The sequence below is a fragment of the Zonotrichia leucophrys genome, chromosome 11 (assembly GCF_028769735.1).
Source record: "Zonotrichia leucophrys gambelii isolate GWCS_2022_RI chromosome 11, RI_Zleu_2.0, whole genome shotgun sequence".
Classification (NCBI taxonomy): Eukaryota; Metazoa; Chordata; class Aves; order Passeriformes; family Passerellidae; genus Zonotrichia; species Zonotrichia leucophrys.
Genome location: NC_088181.1, coordinates 10,080,114 through 10,094,052, shown reverse-complemented (window position 1 = coordinate 10,094,052; position 13,939 = coordinate 10,080,114).

Here is a 13,939-nt window from a genome sequence, read left to right as displayed (position 1 = left end):
CTGAAAGTGAATTCTTTATAAGACCTAGGATATCAAAGAAACGAGGGATCAAAGTAGTTTTAATAAGCAACCCAGTGTTTGTAGAACCTGCACTTTCATGTATCATGTTTTGTTCAAGTTCTTAATTTCGGTTCCTCACCACAGAAGGCACTTAAGATAACTATCTATAACCATATTGTCATGTTGAATCCTTTGATTATTTAACATGTACACCTTAGTGAAACAAAAATGCCTTTTTTTCCCCATAATATTTGGACTTCATTGTATTTTCTCACATGAAACATAGATTTGATTTGTTTGATAGTTGGATCATACTGTAGCATTTTCTTTAGTATTTCTATTTATATATTAGCAAAGTTCAATGTAGCACAGTTTTATCTATTCCTATACACTGATGTGATCTATAGCACCTTGATCTTTTATAAATTCAAAATAAACACGTAACAAAAGACTGTAAGAGCTACAGAAAACAATGTTTACTGGGCCTTAAAAGAGAAACCAGAGGTTTCCCAGTGAACACCAGTATGCTCTTTAACATACTAAAATCAGTATCTCACCCTCTTGCTTGAAATTAGAGCTTTGCTATGTTTACAAATTGTTTTGTGGTAAAAACAAACAACTTAAAACCCCCCAAACTCCCATATATGTTTGATCTGTAGTTATAATAAAATTGTCAGACTGAGAATTACAACACTCTTGCTTAGAAGCACAGATTGCAAGATGAAGGAACTCTAAGATCAGACTGTATGCAAAAAGCAATAATTAAAAAAATAAAAAAAATAATGACAAATGTGTCTTGTAGCTACTCTAACATCACATCTGGATATACAATTTTCATCTTGCTCTGAAAACTAACATACTCTTAGCTTGGAACCTGAATTAGAAACAAGTTAGAAACCTTTGCAGCAGCATACTGAAACATAAGCAGGCAGTTCTCTTTTCTCCCCTTTTTTCTCCTGTTTAAGTCTTACAGTAGGATCCACAGACATAAAGGGAGAAGACTGTTCACAGAAGAAGATACACAAGTTTAATTCCAGCCCTTTTGGGAAGTAAAAGCTGGTGCATGAGCAGCTAGGTGAGAGTTTAAAGGATGCCTCACAACAAGGGAGGGTGTTTCCTCAGTTTTCACCAGTGTGACTGCAGCTACTTGATTTTCATTCAGCAAAGAGCACTGGAAGGGTTTTCTGGACATTTCAGATGCAAATGCCTTCCTTCAGCCTTTTTGCATGCCTTGAAAACACAGAACCTCAACCCCAGCACCACAATAAGCACAGTAGCACTACCATCAAAATATCTCAAGAAAATCTTATTAATAGAAACAAATGTGTGACATTTTGCATCATACATAAAGAAGATGATATTTTGCACTTCTGTTTCATCACACTCACCTGACCCAGACCCCAAAACAGGAATCTTCCTAAATACAATAGTTCTCAAGTCTAGTGGAGCCTTCAAAATGAACCAAAACCTCACACTGGAGCAGAAATCAGTGCTAAGAGACTCAGATTACCTTTCCACTACTCAAATGACAAAAAAAATTGCTGGATTCAAGTTTTCAGCTCTGGTTCCCTGCAATTCCACAAAGGAGTGAGGGTGGTGTGTGAGGGAGGGTAACTGGTCAACACAGCTCACTTGGCTTCTGCACACAGGAAATAACTTCAGGGGAAAGTTCCAAAAGAGGAATTGAATTCCCTGACAATACAGGCAAGAGATTTCCCTGTGTTTCTTATCTTCTAGACCAGACCTAAATCAGGCTGTCATGTAATCAATGGACTATGATAGCCTGATTATCATGTAGGATAAGTGATATCTATTAGAAAAAATTGATCCTGACATAACTCAGAAAAGGCAGCAGCTTAAAGCTAGAGGCCACAGGCCCTGGACTGGCCTTTGTACATATTTAATGGCTGTCATTTTCCTGGAGGTGCCTGAAAACAGCAAAACTCTCAAGGTAAATCTATATTGATTGAATAATCCTTGTCATCTGTTAGGACTAACAAAGCTGTCACAGTACAGCCACAAGCAAACAGATTTTATTTGATAACTTTCTTTCCATTTCACCATGGAAGCACAAGTACTAGAGTTTCAAGGGAGCCCCTTCATGTTTGGTCTGTTTTCACTCAGGTAATTCCCCGGTGGAGGCCCCTGTTTTCAGTGGCTGATTAACTGCCACGTACTTAATTAAACCTGCAGCATCAGAATTACAGTTTATGAAAGAATCAGAAGGTGGCTGCCAGCGAACCCCCAGTTCTGCAGGGCTTGTGTTATATTAGGAGCTGAGCCTGAATGATTATGGCTCGGAGCTTGATAAAGATTGTAGGGGTGGGTGTGCTTGAGGCTGTCCCTTGTGACAGCATCTCCCTTTATGAATACAGAAAAATTCATCAAACAGAAATCATTAAATGGAGCAGATGGGGTTTGCTGTGTGGCTGAGGCATAAAGCGCCTGCAGATGATGAGCACGGCACGAGGCAGCCGGGCAGATCAAAACCACAGTCCTGGGGAAGGTGGGCAGTGCAGCACCCTTTGCTGTTGTTGTCCTCTCCACGCACAACTTTGCTTTTATAGAGGTCAGAAATAGTGTTCCCCCAGTCACACTCCACTTCAATCTCCCCCAAACCTTGCCTGCTTCCCATCTGCATCTGCCTCGTGAAACCCATGCAAAATCACAGAGAAAAAACCAGTGTTGGGTAGAAGAAAAACTCCCCAGCTCCTTAATTCCCTCATTTTACACTCTGATAATATTTAATACAACATGACAGTTGTTTTTATTTTCATTGAATCCTTTTTAAATAGGTCAAACTTTTATTCTGCTTCTATTTTTAAAAGCTAGAATCTACTTTGTTTCATATGAGATTCAGGTGCCAGCACCTCAACACAGAACTGTATATGGACAGACTTGAGCTGTATTTCATTTCTCAAGGCCAGTTCAACCTCTCTTGAAATGGGAGCACAAATCCAGGCATCCAAGCACCCACAAGCAGGGATATAAGAGATCCACATCCCACATGCACCTTGTCCTGCCTCCAGGTGTGAATTTCACCCTCAGAGATTTTAGAAACATCCTCTCCTATTTCAATAGAAAATTCTGACTCCTAAGCCTGCAGAGAGTAAATGTAAACCTCAATGAAAAAGCTCACTTATTCACCTTAAGTGCATTTATCTCAACTGATTTTTTTTTTGCCCTTCATTAAAGGGTGTATCTTCTGCCCTCAAAGCACATGGGAAGAAAACAATTTAACAGGGAGCATAAAGTAGCAGATTTGGAGTCTCAGAATGAAGACTGCTAAAGGTAATTTTTTGTTTCATTGGGAGGGTGAATGTTTGATTATATTAACCTTACCTGCAAGTTGCATATGTTTCAGTTTTGCTTCATCTTCACCTACCAGAGCTCTTTTTAAATTCAAAAAGGCAGTAATTTTGTTTTATATTTCATCTATATAGGCTGCCATAAAATCTATCAGTCTTAATGATCCTGTTAATTGTCTTTGGTTTTTAGCACCATTTTCACCAATTTATTTTCAAAAGTATACAAATGCTCTTTCAATGCAATCATTTCACAAATATTTTTTATATAAAAAACTGACTCATAGCTGAAATAGTGCCACTCAGGAATCTGGGAAGTTAGCTTCACACATATCAACATTTCTAGAAAGAAAATACCAAGTAAATTGCACCCTAGAAACTTTGCCCAGAAGCAGGATCTGTAGATCCTGCATTCTCTTAAAAACACTGGATGACTTGGATTTTTTTAATGACTGAAAACCATCAAGAAGGATTCTGATTTTTTTCTTTTATAATTCTCTCACCTGAGAAGGCAGTAACTTGGAATGCAAGTATTCCCTGCTGCTTAAACTGGACAGTGTCTACATGGAACTTTTCCACAGGAAGAGTAGAAAACAAAATGAGGCTTTAGATGAGCCAGAAAAGTGCTCAGCTTGCCACTGCTCCCTTCTTTTGCCTTATAAAATATATCTCTCCTTAAGCATGCATGGATTAACTGATCTCAGGTTGGTGCAAACTGGGAGTAACTCCTTTGATCTCAATTAATGTAAATGAGGGGGGAGTCCTGTTGCCACTGTACCCACGTTCCTGTACATCAGCATCCCACATTAACCAACCTCCTCCCTGGGTCCCTGTGGCAGCCCTGCAGACACCTCACACTGCACAGCCCTCACTTGAAGCATATTAGGTTTCCAAATATCAATTATAAGAAAAGAAAGAAAAATACTAAAAAAAATACTATCCCATATTCTGGGACCTTGCTCTGCCCAGGTACCAGGGATACAGACAGCACCTCTACATGTTTTAACACAGCCCTTTTACTCAAGGAGCCTTTCATAGGGAGATTTTCAGACAACTGAAGTAGCAGAGTTTGGTTCTCTCCTAAGGAAAAAAAAAAAGAAGTTTGACATGCTTGGGCATTAACTCTGTGTGGATCTCATTTGAACCACCTTTAGATCAAAGCACAGGTTTTTCCTGGTTATGCTTTAAAAAAACCCACTTACTTTCTGGTTTCAAAAGGAAAAGATCTGCTGACTTAGACATCAATAGCTAGCTTAAAACTCAGTGAATAGCACTATTAACTTTTTTATTTTTTATGTTTTATTGGGCCACTTGTTCCATTCCCACATCCAAATGCTTGGAGCTCTCTATAAGCAGCCAGAGGAGAGGAAATGCAGCAAAACCTTACCCATCTCAGAAACACCATCTCATTAAGACATTGCTGCTGTACAAACTGACTTCATGTGCCCCTATTCATTCAGTTAGAACACAGAGCCAAATTTTCTATATTCTCAGCTGGAGAAGGGAATGGTCCTACCACAGTAAATGCTGCCTCTCTTCCCCCTCGTAGTTTCTCTGGTCTCCTGATGGACCCTACTGATATTAATGTAACATACCTGCCAGGAGGATTAAACCTGGATTGCCTACAATCTGTTTTACAATACTAATGTGAGATAGGCAAAAGAAAACAATAATTACCTGACACATCAGTTTTCCTAACACAATTGTTTACATTCTTCTTAAATTAAAAAAAAAGGTAGGAAAATATTCTTCCTTTTTTAACTAATGCAGCACCAAGCTCTTTCTGAGCTTTCAAAGTATGTACTTTTTTTGTAAATATGCCAAAGTCAAGGCCTGTACAGCATGTGATCTATAATAAACTTCAAAAGAACACCTTTGACATTTTAGATAACTTGCAAATGATGATGCAGAAAGATCTTTTGCCACTACAAAGAAAGAACAAAAGAACCAACATGAAAGAGAAATCAATAAACATATGGCAATTAATAAAACATTTTCTATGAATACCCTACAAAGAGTTTTACAACAGTATAAAAATCCAACAGTTGTTTCAATGTGGATTTAAAAAGTATCAGCTGTTATATTAAGATATTCTTTTTAAGCAACAAAATGTACGTAAAATAACGGATATGGATTTTGTTGTAAATCCATCAGTTGCAGTGTTATGGATCAACTGGGACTTTTTTTTAAGGTGACCCAACACATTTTGTAATGAAACCATCCATTTTTCAAAGAATAAAAACAATAGCTGGAATCAGAAGCATTTGTTTGTTAACGTATGGTTCAACTCAGCAAGCCTGGCCATTTTTAGTAGCTTAAAAAAAACCCCATGTCCTGATTTTTTTAAAACACATCTATTGATTTTCTTTATAAGCAACATTACACTAACCATTAGGATGGACATTACAATATCTTCATTGTAACCCACGAGCAATAATTTATCATCATCATAAAGACTGATCTACTTGCACATTGTTAACCTGCCGTCTTCCTTTTCAGCAGGGAACAGTTCCAGTTCCATAAATACTGTCAATAAACCTTGTAAAGTCTGAGCAACCCAGGAGATAGCTTATGCTGGGACGTGCTCCCCATGTTTAATTAAACACCCTGATGGTCTGCTTAGGCTGTCCATTCTGGTCTCCACAAAGATGTGGGTCTGTTCTGGTGGTCTGCTTGCATTGGTACATTCTAAGTATTTATTATGACAATGATACCTAAAGAAATGTTTTGAACTTCAGCATCAGGATATTTATCTTTTCACATTTTTGAATTAGGCAGACAATTAATTTCACTGTTATTTAAGCAAAACTTGGGCCTGGGAAATCCAGAGAAATTCTGTTTCATGACATGGTTTTCAACGGGGCCTCCTACCAACACTAGAAAATAAATTGATGAAACAGCAAAAGAATGTGCATTCAGAAAACTCATGGTGCCATTAAAAAAAAGGCTCTGCACTTCCTCATGTAGTCCCTATATTCTGTGTGTCCAGGGGTGGGAAGAGTTAACAATATTATGTTGTTAACAATATTATGTTTTATTGTTTGATTAGTTTCCTTCATTGTCTGCTACACAAAGATTGCACAGGAGATGGGTGGCCTACTTCAACATTTTTTCAAGGCCATTGTAGGTTATGTTCATATTTTCAGAACAGAACAAAGCACCTATTTTGAGGATGTGAGCAGTACCCTGGTTAATGTAGCTCAGGTAAACCTGAATAAAGTTTTTTCTATGCCCTGCATCGGGCTGAAGAGAAGCTATTTTTCATAATTAGTGTTTTGAGACCCTCTCCTGAGGGAGAACTTCCAGGTGATCAATTTAACCTTCCAAGAAATAGTGCATTTAGCTCTTTTCAGATTTTTCAACTGAGGCTCAGAGCACATTTGGCTTTCCACAACTTTGTTATCTTTGCTCTTTGAGCACTGATGACTGGGGGGAGCCCAGCACAAGCAGCAGCACACACTATCAGCCTGAAACTTAGTGTTAAATCCTCATCTCAACAAGCCAGGCAGGACGAACAGTGGCCCAAAGAACTTTTGGAAAAGTGACAAACTAATCATGCATATAATTCCTTCTTGACTTTTGCTCCTGCTGTGGCAGGACTTAATAATAACCTCAAAGGTTGGTGTTGGAACACACACATCACTTAAATGATTCCAGGATGACATGCTGCAATAATATTATTAGTTCTTGCAGGCCTGCTCTCCAGTGTTTCCAAAAGATTCAAAAGAAAATGGCTTAAAAGCCAGTAAGAGGAAGCGTGTGTCAGGTTAGTTTTGCTAATTAGAACTTGAGGCTCATTGTAACACAGATAAAAACTTGTTTGATAGCTCCTTGAAGGCAGATGATTCAAATAAACATGTGAGCCAGTTTCTGCAACTGCTTTCATGTCAAATTACTGAGCAGTCCTCTCAAATAGGAGCCATGAATGGAAAACATCTATATTTTGGTTCATTTTGATAATTAAAGACAAATTGAGAATTAAAGACAATGAATTCAAAAGGACTATCCCTCCACACTCTGTTTGAAAAGGAAACTGGCACTTAGCATCACATCAGGAGTCTACTCCAAAGCACTGAAGTCAAAGGGAAGTGTCTTTCAACAAGACAGTGTTTTGGATAAAGCCAAATAAGAAAATTATTTGTATGGAAAATGCTTCAGATCTCTAGAATGATTCAGTGCTCAGAAAACCAAGCACACTTATTAAATATAGGCCACAAGATAAACTGTTTCATTAGTCTCAACTGGAAGAGATTATCTGGCAATCCCCCTGCTGATGAGACTCTTTCAGGTTCATTATCATAAAATACTTCCTGTTTTAATAAAAGCTCAGTCTTATATACTTTGGTTTTGCTAGACAATTTTCATATCAGAAATTAAGTTTTAACAGCTTATATACAAAAATGGACAGCTTGAAAAATTAATACATACGCCCTTCCCCAGTCAGGTTTTGGAAAAGCCAAAATTCCCAATGAAGCTGAGTAAAATGAAATGAGTGGTATGATCCCACAGGCAAATAAAGAAAAAAAAAGCATATTTAACAAATGTTAAAATAGATGACACTTGAAAATAAAAATCTGACAGTTTCAAGGTAACTCGTTCTCATTTTAGCATACATCTGAATGAAAAATAAGGATTAAACAAGAGCTATGCACCTCCCCAGAAGTAATATGCTTTGCTTTGAACCAACCAAAATGACATTAAACCACTTTTCTAATTCTGGAAAGAACCTCTCAGTGCCCACTTTGGGTCATGGGAGCCTGTGGGTTGTGTCCAGGCTCAGGCAGCTCTGTGCAGCCTGCTCACTGCAGAAAGCTGCTCTAGAGGTGTTAACACAGCACCCAGTGCTTCCCAACAAGAATCAACACACCTGCCAAAATTAAATAATATTATTTTCAATGTAGCAAAAACTAGACAGCCTTAGATGGCAGATAAATATTTGGTTTTCTTACTTTATTTTGTTTATTTTTCACTCCTATCTTAGTTCAGATCTTTGAATGTTACTTACAGCTACCAAATTAAGCTGGAGAATTTATCACAATTATCCAACTCCCTGCTCTTTGCAGTGAAGCAGGTAGCCAGGAAAGCTTTACATGAAAAAAAAAAATCATCAAAGAATTCTTGACTTAATTTAGGTACAGAATCTAATCACAGATATTGGCTAAGTTAGCACTCTGAAAACCTTTCATTTATTAAGCTGCATATATTTGGAGAGTTCACTGTGGCAAACACTGGGCTTTGGGGACTACTACAGAGACTGTGTGGGAGCTTTCTGAGGGTTATGGGATCTCTGCCAGCCTTTCAATATCAGGGGTGTAGCCACACCTTGCCTGCCCTTTGCCCTTCCTAGGACAGCCAGAACCAAACCACAATTCCAAAAACCAAGGGGCAATTCCAAAACCTGTACTCATCCAACCGGTTCTCAGATTTCAAACATACTAAAGAGCACTGGTATTCAGAAAAAGAAGCTAATATTATAACTTTTTTCCCTTCTAGAAAGTTCTCTACTTCTCAAGAACAAATTAATTTTCTGTCTGAAATTCAGTTTAAGCAAATTATTAAGCATAAAGCAGACCTTTTTTGCTTTTCAAGGCATGCATTAACTTCTTTTCTGAATTAAACATCAATAAAAAGGCATGTCATTAGTGTTTATTCTGAATGGTATTTTTTTAATGTAATTTCATCAACTTTCAAGTACGTCCAAATCCAAATATGATTTCCATCCCTCTGTCATGTTAATTTCTCCAGTGCAGGCCATCTAAGCCATTATATAACAGAATTATAAATAATATTCTAATATCTACTTCACAACTCTTTAATTGATAGTACTCACCAGAGTACATTATGCAGGTGCTCACCTTTTTTTCGTAAAGGATAAAATGAAACATTTTAAAACAAGTTTCATCTGTTCTTTATCAGACTGTTCCTGTTCAGCATAACCAAGGCTTACATTGCTGGTACCTTCTCCGCATAAAGTATCAAAGACAGAAAATATCAAATGGTGACAATTAAACCAGGAGACAAGGGAAATACCAGCAGTAAATGCTCTTTAATAAGGATGTGTATATGTAGCAAAGAGACCAGATGTAAACATTTTTTGAAAATTCGGAAATATAAAATACCTTTGGTCAAGTTATTTTGGTTTATTCTTCAATTAAAAAAAAAAAGGCAACTAAACCAAACTGGCACGAGCTGTTCCTCATCTACACTTGCAGATGGTGGCAGCTACACTAGCAAAGCAACTCTGTTCCTTATCAGGACACACATTTATGGGAAACTCTCACAGGCAGAGCCACCAGAAGAGCTGGTGCTCAGAAAGCTGAGAACATTTGCTTCCAGTTCCTGGAATAGTAACTTTCCTACCAGCCAGGGGGAGTCCAGCACTCATGCAGGGACCTTCAGCAGGATTAGCTGTGCCTTGTCTGGAATTTGGTCCTTGTCCCTTTTTTCTTTTGATTGCACTGTCTTAGAAATGTAAAGTCAGTCATGGGAGAGATTTCCACAAGTAGGTTTGTTCACAAACTTGGTCTTCAAGAAGCAAAGAATGAAGGAGAGGTGATTTTCTACAGTTTCTGCCAGCATTAGGCTCAGCAGCAGCATATTTCTGTCCTTCATGGATGGAATACCACTAATTACAAAGAAGGTGTCGCTACCATCCAAGAGATGTGTAGATGTGGTGCTTAAGGACATGGCTTAGTGGTGGACTTGGCAATGCTGGGTTAATGATCTTAGAGGTCTTTTCTACTCTAAATGTTTCTTTGTCATCAATACAGCCAAAGAATGTTATGCTCTGGCCTCAGTGTCAGCAGGCCATATATATTTTCTTCTTCTCTAGGGGTGTATCAGTGCAGTAAGCTGGAAATTCTGCTAGGAAAAACATATAAAAAAAAGCAAATCCACAACAAAAAACAGCAACCAAAAAAAACAAACTTCAAAGGAAAATGAATGGTTTGATTGATATTGTTTCCTCTGTAAGTCATGGACATTAGTTATGTCCAAATAACCTAAATGGTATGAACCAGTGATAAACACAGTCCAGAGTGGAGAATTCTGGATTTTGTTCTTGTCTTTGTATTTGAAGAGCAGCTTTAATTATTTTCTTCCTCTTTCAGCTAAGTCAGATGTTTAAAATTCTTCATTAGCAAATCTTCAGCTTCCAGCTTGCTTTTCTGATTAAAATAACATCTTACAAAGTTTTAACTCACTAAATTAAAGAAAATACTTGAGATTTTGACATTTCTATGACAATTTTTTTATGAGATCTATTTTTTCCCCCTTAATTGCTAACATACTAATATTGCAAAATGATATTTCACAGGAAAATTACTTCTGAAGTTACTTATTAATGCCAGGATTTTCCCATAGCACTAAACCTAGGTTGCAGTTGTCTCCTTCTTCTTAGTTCTGGCATGACTTTGACCGGTTGAATCCCCAAATATGTATCAGTAATCAAAAGGTATATTTCAGTACAGGAGAACCTGTTTGGAAGAATTCTTCTCATTTCTTCTCCGCTTGTTTTATCTTTGCTTGAGATGTGAATAATTCATAGGCCTCTGTCTGCTTTACAGTCAAACGCATTCTGTCCACCCAAGACTGTTCGACTTTGTGATTTATTATTTAATAATTTGCAGGTCTGCGCTGTTGTAAGGTGAGCATTGTGACTGCTTGCAGAACTGTTACAATCTGGTCTAGTTAGCTGTCCTTTCTTTCCCTCTCTCCAAACAGCAGCAGTTATTGATTTTTTTTACAAACCTCTGCCATGTAATCCCACAGCTGCTGATCTCAAAGCTGTTACTATAAAGTAAAAGTTGGCCCTTCTTCTTGAAAACAAGAAGTCATGTTTTGATTCACTTTTTCTTTCTTTTTTTTTTTTTATCAATTGTTTCTTTTTTCTCCTTCTTTGTGCCTTAGTCAATGACAATACTCAGGAAGCGCCACTGGCTTCTCTTAAGGATAAAAATGAAAAATGAAAGCCCTTGTGGGAAATACACGCTGATCCTTTCATTACACCTGCAAAAAATGCCTGTCTGAAACTTTTCAACCTTTGAAACTTTTCCAAAGGAAGTTGAGCTATTTCATCTATTATCTTGGCAACAATTACACATAGTGTTGTCTCTCAATAATACAATATTTGTGTTTAAATCCCACTGCAAGTTATCAGTCACACATAATGGTGAAAAGAACTACTCCAAAAAACACAGTGGCTCCTAATTCTTAAAGATTTACTATGCTGCCAAGCTCAGCGATACTAATCAGTGTGCAATTAGGGCCTGATCGATTGGCTTCAACTGACTTTGGATCAGGACTGTAACAGGCACTGAGGGCACAGCCGCAGCAATTGTAGCCCCCAGTGAATTAACTTCTGTACAGCCTATTTTCTACCTGCCAATTAATTAGAGGATTTGCTGCCTTTGAAGACTAAAGCATTGTGGGACAAAACCCAAATTGTTTCTCTTTTGCTACTGTGCACGCTCAATAAACTCCTGTGGAAATATTCCTATGCTGTCCTCTTCCTCTCTAATCCATGCCTTAATTAAAATTGCATTAAAGCATTTAAGTTTATACCTAAACTGTAAGATAAAACTTTCTGGGCCAATGTGTGCACTTCAATAACACAGTGTGCCTTCAGTTCAGTACAAGATTTAGTGTACAAACTGGCAGCTCATCCTACATTGGAAGGGAAACCACTGCCCTGGGGGAGAAAGGAGCTGGTCATTCTCTGACTGCATCCCCCAAGACTTGTACAGAGGACTCGGGACCAGAATTCCTGCATATTTATCATAGCCATCTGAAGGTATTCAAGTTCAACTGTACCTCAAGTTTCATCCAGAACTACCCTGAACTGAGTCTTGCATCCCTAAATGCATTGTTTTACCACCTCTCACTCTTTGGTTTATATTTTGGCTATAATGGCTAATCTTTAACAATGATTTACTTTCTCATAGTAAGGCTTTGTACAAAAATGAAGCCTTGAAAAATTTTCTGCAAATAGGCAGATTTGACTCAGCCACATACCTCAAATCAGATAAGTCAAGATAGGCTCATAAATAGAAAATGTCTTACTCTTGGTATACTTTAGTTTTTGATCCTGTAAGACATGCCATAGTTTTACATATATTTTGCTTGGCCATGAAGGTAAAGACCTGAAAATAAACTCCAACTACAGAGAGTTGTTTTAACAACCAGGAATCCTTCCCAGGGCAGAGCTGGGTTGCTGCCTTGTGTTCTACCTGAGGTTTCTGAATTCCTTTTACTATCAGCTCCGGAGGCATACTGGAGGAAGAAAATATACATCCCTGCAAAGGGAACCTCTGCTGAGAGGAAGAATTTATTTCCCTGTTCTACTTATTCTGTCTTCCATTATTTATTCCAGACAGAGAGTAAAAACCATAGGATTTTGGCAATGCCTAATGTTTTACATTAATAGTATTGGAAAATCTTTGTGGCAGCAGATATTTACATTACAAGAATACTTGCACTCTATATGTTGCCACTCTACTAGATATATCTATATATATATATATTTTTTTTTTTTTAAAAGAAAAATAGACATTGGAACAAATTATTGTAATAATATAGCAAACCTGTCTTGTCCACCTCTTCCATCTGAGGAAGAGGTAGATAATTTGACTGTATTCCAAAATAAAGCCCTAAAAGATGCACACCTTCTTCCTCTGAAAATGAAAACTGCACACACCTAGCAGTTTTTTCTTTAGCACTTGGGAAATCTGACAGATTTACCTGCTTAAACTATAGATTGTCTTCCACTCTCACCCACCACCCTTCAACCCCAGCCCACTGGTTTGATTTTACACCTGGGAAAACCACTACTCAGGAGCTCTTTCCTTTAGACCCCCTAGTTTGAAAGGTCTAATAGCCCAGATAAAGAAGAGTACTTAAAATTGCATAATACCTTTAATGACTCCCTGGGGGGAGATGCTGCACAATTTATTTAACTCTTTGTACATAGACTTTCATCCTGGGTGCTTATATGTTAAGGACCTCTAATGTGCAAGCCATTAGCACCTTTCACCATAATCTCCTCCCAATGTCCATTTAGATTACAGTAATAGCCACTAGTAATGTAGAGTAATGGCCACCAGCAATGATATCATCATAATGACTTCACTGAACTTGCTCCACAAGCCTCCTTATGCATGGTAATCACATACCCTTGTACATGGTGCATTAATGCAGTGCAGCATGCAACATGTCCAGACACTCCAATGCCCACCTTTCAAAGTTTGGACCTTCACTGTAACATGGCTACCTCCACTTTTAATTATCATCAAAAAAGGAAATAGCTGACCCTATACTTTGAGGCCAAAAAGCAGAATTAATCAAACAAAAAATTTAAATACCCGGCAGTTTTAATTTGTTTGTTTGATTGTTTCTTTAGACAGGAAACACAACACTGTGAAACATTAGGGATAGTTTTGCTGGCAAAATAACATTACTGAAAGGGAAGAATTTCTGGAGAAGACGACTTGAGCAGCAGGCCAATGACACTAGCAGTCATCTTGCCTATCTATGCAACATATAAAAGCATACTGTAGACAACACACTCCTCACCTACACAAACTCATTGATTAAGTAAGAACTTCCTATTATGCCATTTTTCAATGACTGGTCCATAA